Genomic DNA, 20737 nt, shown 5'->3' with positions numbered 1-20737 from the left:
CCCCCCTTCCCGTACGCGTATGCCCTTGTGAATGAAAATCAGCATGAATGAAGCCAGCTTTGTCTGCACTTGCGCTGTAGATATGCACAAACTCCAGGAAGCCCAGGCTTAATTTGATCTGAAAACCCCCACAGCCAATGCATTTTAAAGACAGAACCACAAAGCCAATCAATAGGGACCATTCAGATACTTGCTGTCAGCGGCTAAAAGAAAATGGATACCGAGAAAGCCATAACTATGATAAATTCAGGCGCTGCTTCTCTCTGACTAATGTAGGCACTAAAACACTCCATGAATATCCTGCTTTGAAACGTGTCATATTTCTGAGAGGCCAATCAATCTCGGGTTCTCTGTGGACCACATTAAAATACATTTGTCACTGTAAGTTTATGAAATATTGATGGTGTTTTTTAGGGGGGTGTAAGGAGGTGGAGAGGTGGATCAAAGAAGGGGGAGGGAGAGCTACTTTAATGAATTATCTTTAGGCTAGAAGAAAAAGAAGAAACAAATGTAGGTGCTTATTGTGGGCGAGGGTGAAAAACAGCAAACAGAATTGCTTACTGAAGGAAGACATTTGTTCGATTAATAGAAAAGCTCATGTGGGTGAATGCATCACAGAGGCACTTCAGTATTTCAAGCTCAATTTGACCTAGATTTATGATTTTATTAAATCTTTAATTTACTAAATTTAATAAAAACATCATAACCACGTTAATTACCAATGACGTTCCCAGAGTAAAATCTGAAAGTGTATCTGCGTTTCAGCAGGGAGCAGGGTTCCTCTGCGCTGGGCACCGATCATACCTGCACCTGAACGGGGCAACGAGCCCATACGCGCTGCTAAGCCTCGCCAGCCACGAACACACTTCCCAGGGAAAGGAAGGGGAGGAGGTGCACTGGATACATACAGGATGTATTGGGATATGCAGGCACAGACCACACTTCACATGGGTTCATCTGATGCTTCAGGTATTGAGCATGTGTAGATACTGGTCATCAAGGAAAATCCGACTTAAAAAAAATTTTGAGGGTTCAAATAGCTATAAGACCAGAAACAAGCAAAAAGGAAATGGGACTGAAGTAGAGATAGCAAGCAACTTAAGGTGAACAAAGCCTGTTGCAAACCCAATAGGCAAATCCGTAGCCAGTCCAGCGTCTTCTACGCAAGACCGTTCTGGCTTTCCATAACCCGACCTGCTAAGCACATAACTACATACCAGGCTTCCTACATGAGTAGCTCCACTGAAGTCAATAAAGCTATTCACAAGTGTAAAGTTAAGCCTGAGCCTAAATACGGTGGTACTGTGATCTATGTTTGTAAGTGAAGTGTGGAACTAAAACTAGTTTGTGTAAATAATCCGAAATTGGGTCATTTTTCACCATTTCTGTCAATGCTAAAACCAGGGTTTTTTTCAGATAAGAACAAGAGCAGCATTCAGCCAAGGAACAAAAAGTAAAATCCTCGTAAGCGTTTTTAGCACACAGATGCCGAACTTTTTGGTAAAGACATTATGCCATGTTGGTAGGAAAAACACTCTTAGGCAATAAATAGCACATTTTGCATTAGTGATGAATAGCAACAAAAATAAATTGAGGCAGAAGCATAAAACTTTTCATTTTTCAGAAATCTGGAAAACACACAAACTTTTCTATTATTTTTGGCCGGTGGCCCAAACATCTTCCCGCAGCCCTCCAAACCAACTCCATTCTTCTCATTGAGATTATCCAAACAGATACATGTGTCAATTCTCTATTTCCTTTACCATAGTTTAGGTATTTGGCTGTAAAGAGCTTGGGAATCTCCCATTAAAAAGCAATTTTTCCACTCCCCCAAAAAAGAAGGAGAGAAAGCAGTTACCACCCAGTGGAAGGCTTCCGTGTGCATGGAGGGGAGGAAGGGGGAAGGAAGTGTTGTGTTTTGTGTCAGTTGGAGGCAAGTTTAGACATTTTAGTGTGTTCCAGTGAGGCAGAATAACTGCCTGGGAGGCAGCTCAGTGTTGAATCACCCTCCACAATGCTGCCACGCTTCCTGAGCGCTATAGTTCGGGTGTCCAGATCCCCCACTTTCCTCCCCAAAGGCTGCAGGCGTGGGGGAAACTCCTTTGCTCACCATGCAGTGGGGTTTCTCCTCCTGCCAGGAGGGGCAGTATGCTTGTACTTTGACATTAGCAAGCAGATCTCCCTCCATCCTGAATCTTCTCGTCTCGAGAAGTGGCAGCATAAGGTGTCTCCCCAGACCTTGGTACCACGTGAGGACCTAGCTCACAGCAACCACGTTTGGGCATTACATGAGTGCTGGGCAAGGACAAGTCAAGGTCCAGCACTTTACCTTCCCAACATTTCATACCTGGCTGGGCTCTGGAGTCAAACCCACATCCGTGTGCTCCTCTGGAGACAGGAGCTGGTTGCTGGCCCAGCCACATTTCCACCAATGCCATTTAGATCCATAACAAACATTACTAAGTACCACTATATTTTCAAACACGTAAGATACTCCAGCTTGGGTTTGCAAGTAAACCTCCATGCACCAGTGAGAGCTGTGGACACAGAAGCAGCCCCAGGTCCATCCCAACACCCACATCCCCTGGATGCAGGAGCTCACAGCATTTCCAGGGGCGTGCGCGACAGCTTGGGCATGAAGCTCTGTACACGGAGGGGAAAGGTGCCTGAACGGGGTGACCAACAACGACTCCTCAGAGGTGATGACAGCCCAGCAGCCCTCCCCTCCCCCAGGGCTGCCCCACAGCAAGACAAGCTGTGGACAAGCTGGCCCTTTGGGCCGACATTTTCTTCTTAGGCAAGAAATCTTTACCAGGGCCTCTAACCCAGATTGTTGTTTAAGACTATTTTTAAGGTAGTTTGCCAAGAAATTGCATCTTTTGAGCACATAACACTCACCAGAAACTTAGCCAACCAAAAGGAAGAAGGTGGGTGGGAAATAAAGTGTTTTGCAGGTTTACTAGCACACACAGTATCTCACTGTTGCAACCAGATTCACCCAGTGTTTCCAGCCTTCTCCTCTTCAGTTCCTCTTTCCCTTGCTGCACCTGCAACAGCAGGAGGCGAAGTCCGCTCCCTCCAGCGGCTTCATCCCTCTTCCATCTCCTCCAGCCCTCTGCTGACAGCTCCATAACTAGGACTGCTGAAGATGCTCAGATCACATGGTAAGGGAACACCTAAACACACTTTTTATCCCCCTGCACTGCAAGGAGAGAGCTGACCAAAACCAGCAGGGACTTGTTGTGCTGTTAGATGGCCATATCACCCATGAGACCACCAGAAGAAAAGTCACCTGCATCACTGGCTCTGGACTTGGGGCAAACAAGTTGCCTTGCTCCCTCTTCCAACAGGTGAGTACTAACTGCTCTTCCCTAACAGAGCTGATAATCATCCCTTCACTGTCCCACTTGTTAGAGAGTTACAGAGCCAACACCCCTTCTTCTTGACCCCCTGATCCAGTTAGAGGAGTCACCACAACCAGCAGACAGCTCTGTGATCCCACTGCCATCAAAACAGCTTGTAAGAAGGTTCATACACCACGATTGCTTCCCCCCATGTGACCACTGAACATTTTTCATTCCAAATAAGCTCATTCAGGGTGTTTTCCTACATCTACATCATGGTTCCTGCCAGCACACTCTATCCAGTCTACCTATAAATATCTCAAGCAATGGGGACTCCATTGCTTCCTCATGGAGGCTCTTCAGCTGGCTGGTAAGTCTCAGTGCCAAGAGCTTTTTCCTGATATTCAGGCTAAGTTTCCCCTTTCATTTTTTTTTAATAAAAAGATCTATTATTTTTGTGTTACCACCCTTTTGGTATCGCCCCGAATAAAATCTCTCGCCAAATTCATCACAAGCCAACAATAGCCAAAAGAGAAACTTAATAATAAAGTGTATAATAGTACTTGACATTTTCTATACTGGGACCAAGCCAGACCCTGATCCCTCTGAACAATATGGGGAAGGGTTGGGTGATCCTCTCCAAAAGGTTTCAAACCTCTCCATCTCTCCAAAAATGAAGCAAGTTGATGGCTTTTATATGGTCAGAGTTATACAGGAAGCAGATAACATAGTCTAATGACCTCTCTGGGCCTTAATGTCAGTGATGCCTTAGGGTATGTTTCCAGATAAAATCCATTCCCATGGAAAAAAAAAAATTCCTCACCTTCAAATCTTCCTGAGCTTACATGGCAGGCTGCAGGAGCCCAGATCTGCCATGATAGCTTGGGGCAACATTACTAGTTTCTTCCCACTTGCTGGTACATTTACAGATCTATCATATGATAAAACATATTTTAAAAGTAAAGCTGCTTGCTTAGATTCATTAAGCACCAAGATTCATGTCGTCTTTGATATGTTTTATACTCAGCATTTTCATATGCCCTCTATTTACATTTCTAAGCACTCTATAAATATCTGCTGTAAGTATACACAGGGCTGGCAGGCCAGCTTCCATCTGCAGGCCTCCTGCCCCTTCGGGAGTCATTTTCCCTGGAGGACAGCCTGACATTCAGGGCAACATGCAAGACGTTTTTTATTTGATGCATCATCACTTATGTTGGTTTTGGCTTTTAATTTGTCTTATGTTGTATTTTGGCTTGTAATAGCAGCAGCAATGTTTGCATGTTGCTTAATAAATCTTTCCAGAGGGCCTGCTGCCTTTTGTCAGCACAGAGTCCCATTGAAGTCGTGCCTACAAATCCCCCCCCCCCCCAGCAATCTCAGTTTTTGGAAGGACGCTTACCTTCATCTCTAAAAGGAGCATCAGCTTCAAGACACACTGACTGCCTCTCCTTTGAACATCAGTTGGTAGTCAGAAGTAGTCACCCTAAGTCAGCAGCTACTTAAAAAGATTTGGGCTGAAGAGAAGAATTAAGGTATACTTCCAGAGTCAATGCTACAGTTCAACCATAAGAAATCCAATTCTAAAAGTTGCAGTCAGAAAAAGGAAGTTTCCATTCAGTATAGTCAGTCATAGCCAAAGAGGGAGGCTGGGGAAGAAAGAGAGAGATAGCAGTCAGTCAACGGTGTTCCCCCTAAATTTAGTTTTCCTAACTGTTGTTGCACAGGCATGCTACCTCACACAGCTGATGTGACCGCCATCAAAAACCTAGATGAACACTAGCTATTGGTCAAGCCTCATCAAAAGCCATTGAGAAAATACATATTAAAAAGACCCATTTATTAAAACTGTCAAATACATGCAAAACTGTTGGCAGGGGCGAGGGGGAAAACAAAGTCTCAATAACCACTGAATTATTCAGCTCACAACCTAGCAACTCAGAAATTACAAACGTCTGAGGTCTTAAGCACTTGGAAACATAATTTCAGGGCCAGGAGAGAAAGGAAAGGTGGGGGGAAGAAAGTTTTTCAAATTCTACTCTTATTCCCTTTTTTTCCTTCCTTCCCTCTCTAAAAGCATTGTCTTTGAAAGATCAGAAACATGAGTGGAAAAATAATTGAAGAAAAGTTGTACACAGAATATTTTTTCTCCAGATGAGAAGTAAAATTGTGATACTTATTCAGATTTGCAAAAATTTTCATTTCAGTGAAATGTATAACACACAAACTTCTATTGTTATATTCTGAACAATAAAAGTTCAGAATGAGAAGTTCTAGATCCTCCAAACATGTATGCTATTTAAAATAGCTTGAGAGAAATTAATACAATAATCTCTCAATACGTTAGAAAATTTAACATGTTTCAGATAGCTAGTTTATTATACATCTTAAAATTACAGATATTATCTGATGATAGCAAAATCAGGTCTCTATCTGTGCACTACTTACAAGCCCTACAGATATAACCCATCTCTGTGTTTCCAAATAATCTGTAGTGCAATTGTATTCCAACATCTTAATTATTTTTCTTATTTTAGAAAGGCAAAAAGAACTTTTCTGTATATGGTGATGTGCCATAATTAATACTACACAAGAAAAAAAAATGCTTCAATAAATATACCTTGAGTGCTTCAGAAGCATTAATTCAAATTATTGTTTATATATTACCATTAATTCTCACTCTTAAAGCGCAAGTAAAGCTTGATTTTGATAAACAAGTTCTGTGCAGCTATTTATGTCTTCCTCATCCCAAATTTGTATTTGTTCTAAGCTTCTTCGCAAGTGAGGAAGTTGTCCCCCCCTCCATGTCTTCAAAATTTCTCTTGCATTTCATCAGATTCTGAAGACAGTAGTTTGTATTTCAAAAGACAAAGCAGAGATTTAAAAGTCTCGGACATTTCGACCTTCTCAAACTGTTCAGTCTCTCACGAGACCAAGGCTTTACTACAAAGTATTCTAAGCAGCTTATAGTGTAAGTACACATCTGTCATGGTTTAATACTAATATTGTTAGACAAAGTAAATCTCACCTTATCCATCAAAATACGTAGGCCTCATGCATACTATGGAGGCATCTAAAAGCCATATTTAAGCGACTTAATTTTCCAGATCACTGGGTTTAAAGGGTGCTCATACTCTCGCGTGGTTTCTGTCTCCTCCCACCACCACCACACACCACCAAGCCGTTAGAGCACCCAAGTCTGACAGCTCAGATCTTGCCTTGGTTTCCTTGTTTCTGAAAGGGTGTCCTGGCTCACCTCCTGCGCAGCACTGGTTTAGACTACATCAGCTCCCGTAAGGTTTCTGGGGCAGACCTCTGAACAAAACACATTCTGAAAGATGCTCCCCATTTCTTCTTACATTTCTTTGGAACATTTATCTCTGGCCAAGATACCCATATAAATGCACACAACATCTAAGTTGTGAGATAAGCCATACACTCAGCCTAGCCATAAAAGAGAACATGGAAGAAAACTAAAAATGTTGACAAACTTGCGACTATTTAAACATTTAAATACAATTCGTACTTCAGGCAGGAAGTGCCTGTCCAACGGAAACTCTCCAGTTCAGAATTGGTGTCATCTTGAATGCCAAAAAGGGAAGAAAAAGTAATTTATGAAACAATTAGAAACAGAGTTTCAGCCTTGGGGGTCTTCCTAAGGGCATAGTGAAACTAGGACACAGCAAAACTGAACAACATCCTGTTCTTCTTTAGCCTAAGGAAGGCCCCATGGCCAAAATGCCTTCTCTAATCTAATTTTGTAGTTTTGACAAACAGGTTGACCCTTCCCCCGCTAACTGCTGTTCTGCGGCCTGCAACATATTGCACCAAGTTTGTCCCTTCATTTTTAGAGGTCACAGACACAAAGAAATGCATTTATCCAAGCCATCTTAAATTCCTAAGCCTTCATCTATGTCTGCATCCATATAACTTTGAAAAGCTCACTGTGGGTGAAGAGCGAAGCTATATAACTTGGTTCTCCATTGCCTTTCACTTCTGCCGACATTAGTTCTCCTGGGAGGGAGGATGAAATGCTACTGTTCTGATCTGGTAGCAGCTTGCATAGCTGCATAGGACCAGCTAGAGAGCAAAGTAACAGAGAATAGGACCCAGCAATTTGAGGATGTCACCTGTAAAAAGAAAGAATGGTTTCTGTCACACAAGTTTATTGCAGCCCAGAAATGTCTACAGTAACTGTGGGCATATAATATGATGTGCAAGGCTTTTACGGATGGGACCCTTGTGGCTTCTTGTCAGAACTGAATCTGAAGTGATGACAGGAGATTTGTAAGAAGTCTTTCCTGGGATGCTGAAGGACTTCTATACGGAATCATCTTGAAGATTGGGCTCTCGAGGCTTTCAGTCAAGGGGTGTCCTTCCAAAAATCGTTGAAGGTTTTTGGTAAGGAGCACCACAGGTAGGTACCCCCTGAAATACTAGAAAAGCTGAATTGCTAGGTTTAAACTCCTTGCATATCTCAGGGTTACTAAAGAGGGGTGCACAGGGTAGGCGCTGGCCACTCTGCAGGCAGCAGAGAGCAGGAGGAACTCTTCATACTGTTGCTACTACTGATATCATCACAAAAAACATGACAAGATTTTTGTCTGCTGAAGCGTTGCCTGACTCACCAGCAGTCGGCATTTCCCCTCTGTGCATCTGATCTTTCAGGAGATCACAACCAGAAACTGGGGAGGCTGGGAGGGGCCTTCTTCCAATTAGGTAGTTGAATTTCCAAGGTAGAGCTTAAATCTTTTCAGTTCCTGTTCATATGTATATACATAGAAATAAAGAGTTTTTGATAAAGCAAATTTTGGTAGAGTCTTCAGCTGTGGTTGCACTACTCACTTCTAGGTAGTCCCTTTTCCCAACCCAAGGAAACAGCTACTGCGATCAACTTCCCAGTACTGAGCTCCTGGTGTTCACACAAAATTTTGGATGCAACTGATGAGTCTCTTACAAATGTTTTCGCTTGGACAGAGATATTAAACATCTTTATGCTTTTTATTTTGTCACTTTTAAACAATGATTTCAGAGGGAGTCCATCATTAGTTCCAATATTGCAGTATTTGATGGCCCACGCTGCCCTGGACAGCTGAGAAGCCTCTGTAAAGTGTTGCTACAGGAGCAACACTTGCAAAACATGACTCTGATATTCACTGAGGCCGCAAGAAGAAATCTGCGTTCCAGTTTGCCAAAGTATTGTCATAGTTAACAACACTGCCAAGGCAAGAAGCATGAAAAAGCATTTTCTCCTCATGAGAATCCACCTTGATGTGAGACTAGAACACAAAGATTGAACCCCTCCAAAAGAGGGGGTTTATTCTGGAAAGACTTCAGCTTGAGCTGCTTCAGGCCACATCAAACAGCTGCAGCCCCACCAATTACTGTTCCTGTCTCAGACTACTAATACCTCCAAGATGCACTCCTTGCAGGTTCTTTCGTCCAACTGAAATTTAAGAGACTGAAGAGGAGAGGATCCTGCTGGAAGCCACGCAGCCTTCTGTTTTCTTAAACAAGGGTTTATCATAAAAATAAGTAAAGGGCGATTGTGTAGGAAAGGCTGTGTTAAAGAAGAAATACAGAAAATGGCATTGGTTCCACTGAGAAAATCAGCATGAGCAGTCCCCTAACTCACATACTCTTTCTCCCTTCCTGCCCCACCCCCCCCCAAATAAATGCAAGGGTTTCAGATGTGAGCACCCTGTCAAAGGTACCGGCGGGAAGGCCACACAAGCCGGGCGTCCGTCAGACCCGCTCGGCTCGATTCAAACCCGACCTGGCTCTTCCGCTGCGCCAGGCACAGCTCTCGACGGGGACCCAAGCGGCAGAGCCCTCCCTAACCAGCCTCGCAGGGGAGGCAGCCGCACGACGACCGAGAACACATGCCTGATTTGACTTTAAATGCAAAACGCGCTCCCTTTCAATTGAAACTTTGTGCATGAAAAGTTTATTAAGGTAGACAGCGACGCCGCAGAGAAGCTGTGGTAGAAATTGCCCTCAGGCTGATCTTGCCTAGCCTGCCATTAGGTGCTGTTGTGCTTAATTGTTGGTGAAGGCAACTTAGTGCTTGATCACATTACCTTCACATTAAACCTTTCCTGTGACACAGGTTCTCTGTTAAAGGCAAATCCTTCAAACATACTTACACAGAAGTGTCTTAAAACCAATAGGAGCTTCGCAAGCAGAGGAAGTTCCTAATGTTAAAAGGGGTCTGCAATGCGCAGCAGACCACGGGATTAAAGCTGGGAGAACTCAAAGTCACTGATATAGCTACTGTATCTTATATTTCTTCAACACCTTTCAGATGAAGGTCTTTAAAAAGAACTTTTCTCTACACCTAAAATGCTTGTCAGCATAACTGACAGGGAACATCAAGTTTAACATGAAAACCAGGTTGTTCAGGGACATCCTAGTGGAAGCTGAAGAAGGCATAATTCCACAAACAATAATTAAGAAAAAGATAGATGGCGGTCAAAAGATATTCTGGCTTAAAAGAAGATGAAAGCAATATTAAAAAAGAAAAACCAAAGTAGTAAGATATGCCATAAAACATGAAAATAGAGCAATTAATACAAATGGCAAATTAAAAAAAAAAAGTTAAGAGGAAGCTAATGGAATAAATAGAGTATCAACAAACAATTACAAACAAGTGATGTATTAAGAAAACCCTACATACAAGCATATATCCATTGCTAAATACATATGGTAAAACCATGACATGGAAAAGGCAGAAATATTTTACAGATACTTCTGGTCAATATCTGAAGACGACGACATATATATATGTGTGTGTGTGTGTGTGTGTGTGTGTGTGTGTATTTCCTGTATGGGATAGCCAGATTAGAGCATTTAGCAAAGCTGTGAGACAGCTTGGCTTGATTGTATTACTTACGATCAAGCAACTAAGTTGCCCCCATTACTTTTGGCTGCCTGTCAAAGGTTAAAAAATAAAAAATAAATCTCAAATCAACAGATCAAGATAACATAGACCAAAAGTTTTAAAGGAACTGGTGGACTTTTTTTTTTTTTTTAAATCACATCATGGAAAATAGCCTCGTAAATGCCAAAATTTGCAGGACTGCCAATGTACTTTAAATTAAAAAAAAAAAAAGTTACAAATAACTCCGGAGCACTGTGGACCAACTAGCCTAGGCTTAATAATTGGCAAAATAATAAAAGACTTATTCATGAACTATCAGCAAAGAATTGCAGACTAGAACTGTAATTAGTGTTTCATGGAAAACTGTTTTAAACAAACCACACTTACCACAGCTGCCTCTATCAATCAGACCTGCAACCCTGCCAGAAAGAGATAATAAAGTGGACTTGAACTTCTCCAGTATTTCTGACTCAACTGTACCTAGATTCTTACTTAAAGCCTTGTTTAATCCATTCAGCATGCAGACTACAAGTGGTTCAGTGACCAACCTCAGACTGGAGCTGTTAACGAAGAGCTACTGGGGAGTAGAGCAATTGCACCAAGACTGGGTTTTGCTCCAAGCCTGTTCACTACTTTGTGAAAGATTTGGGGATGGGGGGGGGGTAACAATTTATTTCTTAATAAATTTGACAGATGACAAAGACTAGAGCAGTGGAAAAAGAGGAGGAAGTTACTGTTTTGGAGAAACACACTTAAACTCATTGTTTAATGGTCAAATTGTACTTTAGCATACGTAAAACAAAATAATACACTTCATAACAGAGAGCGCCAGTAATACCTAGAAGGTAAGAGGTATTTTCTTTGAAAGCTGGTGTGGAAAGAGACATTGTAAATCAATTAGAAGTTTTGATGGTAAGTAACAGCACTCCTCCTCCTCTACAGCCTTAAGATATGCTTTTCAATACAAGGTTTCCAGCTCCCAGTTTTCACAGAACAGAACCACGTGAAGACTGAAGCCTTTGGCTGTGGACACCCGAAGGCACTGTGACCCTCCAGCATGTCTGATTTGGTCCAGGACCTATGCTACTGCTTCTTGAAAGGCTGCTGTAAGTAATGACTATCTAGTTGTCATCAAAGCAAAGCAGGATTTATTCAGGGAAAAACTCTTTTGGAGAAAACTACTGCTCATACAGGTCTACCTCAACAGGCAAGCAGCTCAGCCTACATCCAGGTATTCTTGTAATTAAAGCATACACCTCTTGATCCTTGATTGAGAGCCTCTCTCCAGCCAGGTCACAACTGTTGGCACTTTACAGGACCACCTGGCCCTTTTCAGCATCACTCCCACTAAACAAGAACTAGACAAGTAGACTCAAGAGAGAAGAATCCCAGTAGAGTATCCCAAACTATGAATTACCCTGCTTTTGAGAATCATTGCTTTCATTGCTTGGTTATTTAATGTATGCTCATATACCTGGTGTCCCTCCCAGTATCTCTGAACACTACTGGTAATTAGCATGATGGAGGAACACAAAATAAGATCTATGGACAGTCTCTGAAGCTTTAACATTCGATTCAAATCCTCATCTTGTAAGTTGAATGAAGTGTCAGCAAGGTTAAAAGCAGCCTGCTCAGTAAGATGTAAACAGGTGACTTACAACTGCAACTGGGTTCAGATTCAAGTTCATTTTCTAGCTTTTTCCATAACACTTCTTCCCATGCAACCAAACGAGGCTGAGTAGCCTGAACCTCCACAAGAGGTGGGTTGTAGTCCAAGTGGTATGCCCTGCCAGGTCCTTCATTTAAACATTTTCCGATAAAGTTCAGACAAGAATTAAATACAGCTGGTTTTGGTGAATCTTAGACTTGTAAAAGCATGTTGAAATCATCTAATGGAGTAGCATACTGAAGCTATACCAGCATAGGTGTCCCCGAGGCTTTGTGTGGCAGCATGCAGACACTAGCTCCTGGAAGTGAGACAGCAAGTCAGCATGCTGACACTGCTGTTATACTCCTCCTCAAAAACAGCCTGAGATGCTATCGTAAACTGTAACCCAGATACACAAGATCAACTCTTCATTCAGAGGCACCAGGCACACAACTAGGACCCTTGTTTCCTTGACCTATTATAAAAACCTGATGTTAGACATTAGGCCACTGCAGCTTTTAGTATTCAGTTATGAATGAATATAACCAAGTATTTCCAAATCTCTCCCCTCAGTTATTTTCCCCTCTAAAAAGTAAAACAGTTGCTTCTCTTACACATCCTGTCACTACTGTTGCTACAACATCTGAAAGTGTCAGTGCTGTTCTATTGTTCTACAGACACTTTAAATTCACTAAACCTCCTCATTTTTTATTGCAAATAAAGACTACTGCTCTGCTAGCTTCTTAGACTGTATTCAGTTACAATATATAGCACTGCTGTAAACAGCACCACTATCAAAAGATATTTGTATTGCCACAGCAGAACAAAGCAACAGCCTCTGGACTGCCAGGAACTGCAGTCCCCAGTTACCAGCGCGTCCACTCTCAGCTGCAGGGCTCATGCTGGGTGTTGCCCTCACCCTATTTACAACAAATGGGCCATATCTCCTGCGTTGTATCACCAGGCTTGGACCACAGACATCCCTGCTGCTTCTTTTTCCTCAGGATAGAGCTCTTCTGGGTATCAGTCTCACCTCTAACTACAGGTGGGAAGTTGGAGGGCTGGCACTAGCAGATTTGCTATGCTTTGGGCCCACAAATCCAGGTTAGCCCTAAATGCTATGTGAAAAAAAGGAAAAGCTTGCAGAGTTAGGCTGAACTGCCGCCAGAGACCAGGCTTTGGTGATTTTTTCCAGTAGAAGTGGCTTGTGGATACAGGTTTAAAGGTGACATCATCTATCAACATAAGCTTGCTTTAAGATTTCAGATTCATGTGTGCTGATTTACCTTAAACAGAATGGCAATAAGAAGCAGGTAAACTCTTATTTGCCACATATGGAAGGCATTTATACTTTATATTGGCCAATTATTAGAAGCAGATAAAATCTGCTGAGTGGAACACTCCTCCCCATCTCTGAGAGCATATTACCTTTTGTCCAAAAACCTGTGCACACACAGCTGTGATAGCTTATCCTAAAGCCTATGCAGATAAGGCTGACATCTGCTGTAACTGAACACCCACTCTTCAAGCAAGCTATTTAGCTTGAGAACATGCTGCAAGGAGTTCCACCAGTGATTATATCACACCAGTATTTCCTTGCATTTAATACAAGGACAAAACCACAGAAGAGTTGGGTTGCAGATCCCCCAGCTCCTCTTGCAAAGCTTTAAATGGTACCATTTCAACCAAACATAATTCATCTTCCACAGCCTGCCCACCTCTGACTGAAGCAGCTTTGGACTTCCTGGAGCCTACAGCTTCATGAAGGAGAGGACAGGCAGGTAAGATGACTCCAAGGAGAAGGAAGCGCTGAAGCCGTCACTAAGGTCCCCATAAATATTCCCCATGGACCTCATTACACATTTGAGCAAACATTACCTTCACTCACACAGCTAAATTTCCTGTTTGCTTGGCTGATCAATTCCTCATCAAATTTTAATGTGGGGTTCAGGCCGTCTGTGGCGTTTTAATTAGGCCTGAGATTGCACAGCATTGTAGGCAAAGCTAAGAACCATCTACATCCCCTTTACCTATATATTAGAGGGAGGGGGAAGGGGAGAGAGGAGTAAATGAAGAGGCCAAGAACTAATTAGCTCTTGTTACTAGGTTAAGTCTGCTCTCTAGTGGTCACATCACACAGAGAATACAACATGGAAAAAGCAGATGGTTTCTTAAGCCACAGCTGAATTCCCCTCCAACGAGCATGAGAAGAATATGCAAGAGCCATGCATGCTTATCCTGCAACTTCGAGCTTTTCTTCCCCCTGAAGAGACTGTTTTCTTCCTCTACTCCAGATTTTTTTAGGCTTTTACCAGTGTACTTACTTTTGGCACCAGAGGAAAGTAGAGGGAACTGAGGGCTATTTCAATTCAAAAGCACTTCGCTCCAAACAGCGCAAATACCTGCGAGCAGTGGAGCAAAACACAATCTGCACCCATTGCTGTCCATGTAAGCAAGCAACAGAACACCCATTTTCTGCCCAAAGCACTGTCCTGGAGTATTTTGACCTGCAGCTGATTGCTGGCAAGTCTGAGTAGTTTAATGTATTTTGCTTGCATTACATTTAAAGGTTTTCATTTAGCAGATTTACAATCAACCTGCATCATTCTCTTCTGCAATGACAACAAAACCTTCATACATTTTGAAGTGCAACACAAGTAAGATAGACTACTCCAGCAAAATCCCCCCCACCCTCTTAATATGAGCAAGATATACCAAAATAACATTGAAACGTGAGCTTTACATTAGTCAGCTGTCTTTGAACGAAGTAGAGCTGCTGTGTCATTACTTCTTGAAAAGAGCCCTCACCATTTCTCAAAAAAGCACCTACGCCTTGCAGTGGGGTGGGCAAAAACAGATCCACTTTCCCCACAGAACAGCTAAGGATTCTATTGACAGCTGTTTCTACATGACAACAGCCTGCTTCGTCCACAAGCCTTGGACTGTGACACCTCCCGTCACCAGGTTTGAGCCGTTCAATACCGACAGAAGGCTCTAGTCAAACTCCTCCCAAATCCACCAGTCTGGAAAAGTTTAAGGTCTATGTAGATTTTAATAGATCTCTTGAAAGACAGTGGGCTGGAAAGAGCTGGGGATTTGGAGGGACAAGAAAAAAAATAATCAAATTAATTCTTTTTTTTCTTTTGCAAGTTGGGAGTGGTTATTTTAAAGTGGTGTTTTGCATACTGCAAAGGCAATGCATGTATTTAAAAGAGCTGCGTATTTCACTCCAACAGTAAACTAGACCCAACTCCAGCTTGCTTAATTCACACATTCTTTGAGATATAACACATAATATCCTGATCTGCAAGCGCATCCATTTGCCACAAACAGGGTATGATTATTTGGCATTGCTAGGTGCTGGTACAGTAAGCAATACCCAGTCAGGATCATTTGCAAAACAGACCCTTAAAGTGGCATGGAAAGTGTGTATTTGCAGGCACAAAATTGGAATTTCAGTTTAGTTGCTTCTGTCCCTTAATAAATAGCAAAGTGTTTGGCTATATTCTGACAGATTTGCATTGCTATGATGAAGGGAGCAGGATAAGTTGTTAACCTGACTCTAACCTCCCTACTTAAAACCTAGATGTATATTAGTTTAACAAGTACAAATTAATCAGTATTATTAAAATACCACTTAGCACCAAGTACAGGCAGACACAGTATTTAAATTTTAAAAAGGGCCACATTAGTTGCTCACAATAATCACTGTCACAACACCCAGACCAGCTAACACTCTTTACCTACACCAGAAACTACATAGAAGTTTGCTAAAAACACCTCTTTTTCCAGGTAATGCCAAAGTCTTAAAAATAATAATCAGAAGATGACCCTGTATTTTAAGAGGGAAACTTCATCAGTTTGGGAGAAAGAGGGGAAAAAAAAAAGAAAAAGAAAAACACATAGAATCAAAGGAGAAATATCTCCACCCAGTCTCCCAATAACATCTCATGGCATGCTACAAGCCAGACTACATCTCTGCAGCTTTCAACCCCTGACTTCGCAGGGAAAGGCATGCCCCCCACAAGCCTCAAAGAGCAGAATTTGGCCCCTCATTTGATGCTTCATGCAATACCTCAAATGCCATCACTGCCACAGGTGTCTGCAACAGCTGCTGCACACCAACACTCAGTTATAGTTTAAGACAAGAGAATTCAAGAGAATACCATCAACATGAGCTAGGTAGAACTGGGCGTTTTCTTCTTTTTTTTTTTTTTTTCTTTTTTCTTTTTTTTTTTTTTTTTTTTTTTTTTTTTTTTAAGAGTTTGGATATGGGATAACAGCCCTTCTCTTGTGAGTAAAATGATGGGTTGCTTAATGACTTTAACCTTATGTCTCTTGCAGTAGCTCTATGTTATACATAATCAGAATTTTAATAATAACAAGCATGATACAAACTGCGTTAACTACTGCTGTCCTCTGTCACTGCAAACACTCAATGTTCAACCCCAACTAGCTCCTTCCTTCAGCTCAGGCCGCAGGAGCGGGGCAGCCTCGCGGGACGACCTGGGCTCTCCCCTCTGCGGGCCCGTCCGAAGCTCAGCCCCACGCACCCAGAGCGGGTGTCCTTTCCCACAGGCAGCTTTTATTCCCCAAGGGTTTCCACTGCCCGGAGTTCTGCCCAAATCAATGCTATCAGTCCCACTTGTAATTTTTACAAACTTCAAAGGGTTAACACAGCAAGCGCATTTATTGACTGGTGCTTCTTGGTGGGATCAGTAAAGCATGACTGATTAGAGCCCAGTTCTAAAGAGCCCAGCTTTGTGAGGCTGGAATAAATAGGAGTCTGTCAATAACACGGATCCAGGCGTATTGACATAGTTTACAGCCTCAATAGGCAATTAACACTTTACAGTGGATATTACTCAGTGGCCTCCCCATGTTTTACTGCACATTTTCTGCCATCAGCTGCAATATCAAAAGTTTGGAATAAAAATGATGTTGGGGAGAGAGTACCTTTGTTCAGCTGCACAGAAATTTCTTTAGTGTCTAGGAGAGATCACAGATTCTTTCTTTTTTGTTCACTCTCACATCCCTTGTCTCACTTTCTCTGTCATTTGCACTTTCCAGCCTGCATTGGTGAAGCCAAGAAACTCTCTTAGCTAAGTAATTAAATCTGTTACATGCCAAAACTCTCCAGGGAAAGCCCTAAAGAGTGACAACCCCAGCCTTTTCTCCTACCACGGGAGAGGCTGAATAAGTTCATAAACAAATGCCTCTTTGGCAGACAAATTACGCTGGCAAGTTACCAAAATTCAGCCAGGAACACTTAAAGCAGAAATGGTTGAAACAAGTTACACTCAGCTCACAGCCATCTCTTGTAATTGTGTCCAAGCCCACCCAGAGCAAGACCAACCTGCAGCAGTGCTTCCTGCTGGTCCCACACTCGCAGGAAAAGGGGGGAGGAGGAAAATAAAAAGAAAGAACTCTACAGCCAGGTGCATTGTTGCCTTCCTCTCTTCCTGCTTTTCAAGGCATTTAGAGCTGGTGAAACATTCCTGCCTGGCATTTCAGCACTGCTGTCAGTTCTTCGTCTCAGTCTTTTTGCACTAGCAACACCAGAGGACAAAGCACCAGAAGGCAGCCGGGAGGCTCACCCCGAGCTCACGGGCACCGGCACGCGCAGAGGCATTTGGCCCAGCGTTAGATAGCTAGGGAGGCCAAACAGGAACTCAGCACCAAAGCAGAGGTCGCAAAGACGTTTTGCCCAACATACCCACACAGAGCACTTTCCCTTTTTTGATAACGAAGAAAATATTACTTACCCCAGGACAGAGTAACCAGGAGAGAGCCTAGCCAACACACACCGCTCCACCTACAAGCCAGGAGAGCAGAGCGGGGCAGGAAGCCGTCGTTTACAAAATGGTTTCAGCTGCTCCTCGTTGCCCAGTTCAGAGGCAGCTGCGGAACAGCAGATTGAGGAAAAGCCCTTAATAAAGGGCCCTGCTTAGCAGAGACTGGGTAAACGGCAAACATGGGGGCAAGGGGAAATCGTGGGATGGTTGCTTATGCTGTAGGAAAACAGTTGTAAACACCTGTGCTGAACCAGCTGAGGTTTGAAATTAGGCAACGCGAGCTGCGAGTCTCCGTGCTTTGTTGGGTGACGTTCAGGTGGAGAAGCAATACTATTCAATGCAAACTCTTCCTGCCAGAAAGATAAAAACGGCACCAAAGTTGCTTCTGTGGTCTGTGATGATTTGGGGTTTTTTTGTTCTTTTTTTTTCCTGCGCATACTGTCAGGTGGTTACTTTCCTTTTCCTAAACGTGCTTTTGAGGAGCCTGGGAAGAGAAAGCTTCCCAGTGAGACTGCAGCATTCTTTAAGGCTTAGGTATGAAGATGAAAGTGAAGAGGTTTTTATTCTTTAAGAATACGCAAAGTTACAGGTTCTCAATGAAAGATAAACCGCCTCATCGCTGATTCGTACAGAGGCTCGAGTGAAATTACGCGAAGATCGGCAGCATCATTAAACACAAGCCAGGGAATTCCCACAGGCACCATTTTCAGCAAGAAAAGGAAATCATTTTCTCTATCTATGTCTTGCAGAGGATTCTCCCTCATGCTTTCCTTTTTCTTTTAAGGGAGGAAAACTCTGTAGATCACAGATTACAAGACTGAGAGGGGTGATAGGGAATTGATCTTCATTTATCCATTGTCCGGTAGCAAAAGACACCAGTGGACTTTTTCCAAGAACAATCAAATACAAATCCCGTATCACTGATATTTCACTGACCTGGAAAATATGAAAGACTGGCAAACTGTTTTAAAATAAGTCCTGTCTTTTGCTCCTCACTTTTTTGACTAGTGAAATATTACATTCATTTTTAATTACTTTAGATGGACTAAAAAAGTATTTCTTGAACAAGAGGAATTGATATCCATGTTCTATATTTGCAGACATCGGATAGACTTGCAAATCCATTTGCCACCAGCAGCTCCCTTTTATGTTCAGATTAGAAAATCTGGAATTATGCTCTGCTTAATGGAAACCTCAGTCAAAAATATTTAAAGTTCAAGTCACCACTTTTAAGAGGATGAAGGGTACAAATTTTGAGGGCGCCTAAAGTGCCATGAAACTGTTAGTCCCATATCAGTTGGGTCCTGAACCAAAGGGAAAGCCAGCACCAGGCTGCTGCTGGGCTGGCGAGGATACGGCGTTACACACATGCACCTGCGCTCTTCCTGGGAGCCAAAACCTCTGAACGCCACTGATTTCTTTTGGGTGGGTCGTTCCTGCTCCCTCAGCAACAACACAGGGGTCTAAACAGGCTCATAAATACAGAAGTCACTTTCAGGGGAAAAAAAAGAAAAAGAAAAGGCTGAAGTTCCTGAGTCACTTAAGTGCTTTTAAAAATTTTACCCCAAGGGTTATTTTAATGGTTATTTTACTTCTTTCATCAGAGTAGTAATCCAGATCCATAGCACTGTGGTAGAAGGGATTTTTTTTTTTTTTTTTTTTTTTTTTTTTTTGGTTCCTGCATTAATTTCATGTATGTCTTGATCATAAACCCCATTTTAATGAAGGAAAATGGATAAAAGAACAGGAGGAGAATTCAGAGACCACAGCTGGAGATGTGTAATGGCTGACTTTTCCGTTTGTATTTTGTTTGGGGGATAGGAGTAGAAATAGCATAGCAGCTTTCCATCTTCTCCCTCCCCCTACAAGGTATGAGGACAGGAACAGGTTAGAAATGTAGTGTCAGAAATACAAATTAACATGGTGTCCTTCTTGCTGGGAGAAGTCAGTGGGAACTCTTTCCTCTAGCAAAAAAAAAAAAATAAAATCTTAAGTCAGCTTTCCAAAAGAAGGGAAAAATAAGTAAGCAGAGACCCAGAAATGAAACCAACTATTTCTGGCTGCCATTTGCATGAGCACAAAAGCAAAAACATCCCTGGCAGACTGCTTGGAGAGCTGCAGCTTCCAGCTCACTGGAGTAGGCAAAGTACAACCTGGGCCTGAGCTGCTACTTGAAGAAAGCAATCGCTGTATAAACCTTGTCTTTAGTAACTTCTACTGAATGAAATACGTAAGAACAACACGACCCATACACAAACAACACTTTTTTTCCCCAAGCAGGCAGAGTCCTGGAAGTCTGGATTCTGGACTTGAAATTGCAAAGTGCACCAGGAAGCAATGGGCTTGTCACGAAATAAGATCCTGCTCAGCCTAAGTAAAGACAGGTGGTGCCGGCCATAAAGAATGGCAGCAATTAGTGCATCTACTAACAAGAAAAAAAAACCTCCAAACAAAAATAACCTCCAAATCTTACGATGTGTCTGTACTAAACTCGTTTCCCCTGTTGACCCCTTTTCTGAAGACAGGTGATGTCCCCATGGCGGCCGGCAGCCTCCACCGTGACCCCAGCGTGGTGTTCTGCCTGGCAGATACATCTGGCAGCGCTTCTGATCTGAAGTCCTGTGGTTTCCTCTGTGATGTGGCAAAGCACATGGCCCCCAGTACATCTGTATAATTAATGTGAGGGGGAAAATGTGAGCAACAACAGAAAGAAGAGAAGAAATAAAAGGAACCCTCAAAGAAGAGGAGCCGTCCAGGGTCAATGGGAGGTCTGATGCACAAAGGTCTCTGCAGCACAGAGCTGCTGTAGGGTTTTGCCTCTATGCACTGGAGTAGCTGGGAGCTGAGAGAAGCAATGTAGCTGTGTCTGCTCAGGGTAGGCAGGAGATGACTGACATCCCTCATGTGCTGTAGAAGGATATAGCCCACTGTCCCCACTGCACCAGTTCTGGGCAGGAGAAGGGGTGAGATCAGCCCCATCGGTTCTGGATTAAGGAATGATCTGGAGGAAGCTCCTCAGCCTCTTCCTCCAAATGCTCGGGAAGTCCTGCCAGGGACACCACAGGCTGCA

This window comes from Rhea pennata, chromosome 16 (assembly GCF_028389875.1).
Source record: "Rhea pennata isolate bPtePen1 chromosome 16, bPtePen1.pri, whole genome shotgun sequence".
NCBI classification, from domain to species: domain Eukaryota; kingdom Metazoa; phylum Chordata; class Aves; order Rheiformes; family Rheidae; genus Rhea; species Rhea pennata.
Note: the sequence above shows the minus strand (reverse complement) of the source record.